Source organism: Mustela erminea, chromosome 2 (genome assembly GCF_009829155.1).
Source record: "Mustela erminea isolate mMusErm1 chromosome 2, mMusErm1.Pri, whole genome shotgun sequence".
Classification (NCBI taxonomy): domain Eukaryota; kingdom Metazoa; phylum Chordata; class Mammalia; order Carnivora; family Mustelidae; genus Mustela; species Mustela erminea.
The window spans coordinates 205,371-209,126 of record NC_045615.1 but is presented as its reverse complement, the minus strand read 5'-3'; positions in this window follow the sequence as shown (position 1 = coordinate 209,126).

Below are 3,756 nucleotides of genomic sequence, written 5' to 3'. Positions count from 1 at the left end.
TACCCATTATAAAGCCAAATGGAGATATTTATTTATTTATTAACTTTATTGAAGAATCACTGAGAAATATAGAGGTATATATTTAAAGTCTACAATGTAATAACTTGATATACATATACATTATAGAATAATTACAAAGATTAAGATAATAAACACAGCATCACCTCAAATAATTAGCATAGTTAACTCCTGATTATGTGTGTGTGTGTGTGTGTGTGTGTGTGTGGTGAGAATGCTTAAAATTTGTCTCAGTGACTTTCAAGTACACAATACCATATTCTTTTTTTTTTTTTTTTTTAAGGGGACTTAGGGAGGGGCAGAGAGAGGAAAGTGTGAGAGGTAAAATCTTTTTTTTATTTTTTTTTTAAATTTCTTTTCAGTGTTTCAGAATTCATTATTTATGTACCACATCCAGTGTTCCATACAACACGTATGTGCCTTCCATAATACCCACCACCAGGCTCAACCAACCTCCCACCTCCTGCCCCTCCCAAACCCTCAGATTGTTTTTCAGAGTCCACAGTCTCTTGTGGTTCATCTCCCCCTCCAATTTCCCCCCAACTCCCTTCTCCTCTCCATCTCTCCTCCATGTCTTCTGTGTTATTCCTTATGCTCCACAAATAAGTGAAACCATATGAAAATTGACTCTCTCTGCTTGATTTATTTCACTCAGCATAATCTCTTCTAGTCCCATCCATGTTGATATAAAAATTGGGTATTCATCCTTTCTGATGGAGGCATAATACTCCATAGTGTATATGGACCACATCTTCCTTATCCATTCGTCCATTGAAGGGCATCTTGGTTCTTTCCACAGTTTGGCGACTGTGGCCATTGCTGCTATGAACTATTGGGATACAGATAGCCCTTCTTTTCACTACATCTGTATCTCTGGGGCAAGTACCCAGGAGTCCAATTGCAGGGTCATAGGGAAGTTCTATTTTTAATTTCTTGAGGAATCTCCACACTGTTTTCCAAAGTGGCTGCACCAACTTGCATTCCCACCAACAGTGTAAGAGGGTTCCCCTTTTTCCACATCTTCCCCAACACACATTGTTTACTATCTTGTTAATTTTGGCCATTCTAATTGGTGTAAGGTGGTATCTCAATGTGGTTTTGATTTGAATCTCCCTGATGGCTAGTGATGATGAACATTTTTTCATGTGTCTGATAGCCATTTGGATGTCTTCATTAGAGAAGTGTCTGTTCATGTCTTCTGTCCAATTTTTGATATGATTGTCTGTTTTGTGTGTGTTGAGTTTGAGGAGTTCCTTATAGATCCTAGATATCAGCCCTTTGTACTGTCATTTGCGAATATCTTCTCCCATTCCGTGGGTTGCCTCTTTGTTTTGTTGACTGTTTCCTTTGCTGTGCAGAAACTTTTGATCTTGATAAAGTCCCAAAAGTTCATTTTCACTTTTGTTTCCTTTGCCTTTGGAGAGATATCTTTAAAGAACTTGCTGTGGCCGATATCAAAGAGGTTACTGTCTATGCTCTCATCTAGGATTCTGATGGATTCCTGCCTCACATTGAGGTGATATTTTAAATATATAAAATCCCCAATAAGAATTATTTAGAGGATAATTATAATAACATTTCTACAGTATAAGTGCATCAAAAATGGGCCTGCAGTCTGACTGAATCAGGCTAAAATAAGACATTCTTTAAATGTTTTATATGTTTCAGAGGTAGAATTTCATGATTTATCAGTTGCATATATTAAAACATTTTAAAAGAACAAGATTATGGCAGCATTTGCTTATGACAAACTGCCATGTGCTGGGCCCTGGGATAGACTTGGCTGGTGTTAGAAGATACTAGATAAACATTGAAGATTCCTCTTAAAGGAGCAAGATGGGAGCATCTCCAAATTGTAGTTTTCATAGATTATATATGTAACATGATTGTGTCTATCCCCACAAGTCTATGCATATACATTTTTAATACCTTTATTGTGACATGCCATAAAAGGCACTCATTTTATTAAGTATACAATATAATTTTTTAGTACAGAGTTCTGCAATCATCACAATCTAATTTTCTTCATCCTCAAAAGATCCCTTATATTTATTTGTAGTTAATTTTTCTTCCACTCTCATCCCCAGGCAACAATTAAAACTACTTTTTTTCTCTATAAATTTCTCTTTTCTGAAAAATTCATACAAATGGGGTCATACACTATGTAGTCTTTTGCATCTGGTCCTTTTGTATAGCAAAATTGTTGGAGGTACATCCATGTTGCAGCAGATAGCAGCAGTTCATTCTTTAATTTTCAATAATATTTCTTTGTATAAACATATGACATTTTCCTTATATCTTCACCAGTTGAAGGACATTTAGGTTGCTTCCACTTTGGGGCTTTTATGAATAATGCTGCTATGAATATTTTTTCAAATCTTTGTGGACATACATTTCATTCCTCTTGGATATATACCTAGTAGTGGAATCACTGGATCAAATGGGTTCAACTCTAAAATTAATTTTTAAAAGCACTGACAGATTGTTTTCCAGAGTAACCACACCATTTTACATTCCCATCAATAATACATGCAAGTTCACATTTTCTCTACAGCCTTGCCAACTCCTGTTATTTGTATTCTTACTTATATCAACAGGCATTGATGGACAGTGAACAAATTTTAAGCTGGGAAGTCTCTTTCTGTCAAGAGGACCCCAGTCCAGAAACCTTATGCCTAACTAACAATGAAGTTTTGGGTTGGTAGCCACCAAAACAAATGTTTTCTGTATGAAATTCTCTCTGACTATACTAAGAATCAATCTCTACTTAGTTGCATGTAGGGCTATGTGTTCTTCTCCCCAAAAAAAGTTCTAAAGAATGCAACTTCGCACACCAAATCGTTAATTTTATTGCACAAACTCACTTCAGAGGTAACAATTTGACCTCAGAAATAAAGATAATATACTCTAGAACATGGTCAAAATCTTCTATATTAATTTAACATTTTATTAGTGAAGATGCAGGCAAGGAAAATTCTCTGCATTTTATTTAGGAAAAAAAATCTGTAGTATTTTCCTTTATAGTTATTTTATAGGATTTCTAAGGCTTTGTACAAATGTAAATATAAAAATTAAATATAATGTATATTGTAATTTTTAGAAGCTATATTTTTTTCCAAGTATAGTAATTTTACTCAATAAATTTTTTCAGTAAAAATGTGCTGAATGACTCTTCCTTAAGAATAAATATCTTTTTAGGGAACTAAAACATAACAAAATAATAACTTAGTATTGTAATAAAATTGCTAGTTTTATTAAAAGCAGATTCTACTTCTTAACATCGTTAATTAAGTTTTCTTAAAAAAAAAGTTTACTTTATGGTATTATTTCATCAGAGTAAGTTGACCCAATGAGACTCTCACTGACAAAGACATGTACAGAGTTAGTAACGCATGTCTATAAATGCAGTTAGCCACAACCTTTCCATATACAATTTCCTTTTGCTCATACACACATATATTTACAGCTAATAAATAACATTTAAAGCCAAAGCATTGCATATATATATATATATACATATATATATATACATGTGCAATATATGCACCTATGCATGTATTGCATATACATACGTAGATACACACACACACACACACACACACACACACACACACCTATATATATACATATAGTGAAGTCTGTAGAAGTCAGAGTTCCTAGGGCCAAACACCAATTGGATCCATACACCCTTGTTCAAAGCCCAAATCCAGAAAATTAATGAATTAGCAAAAAGGGGGA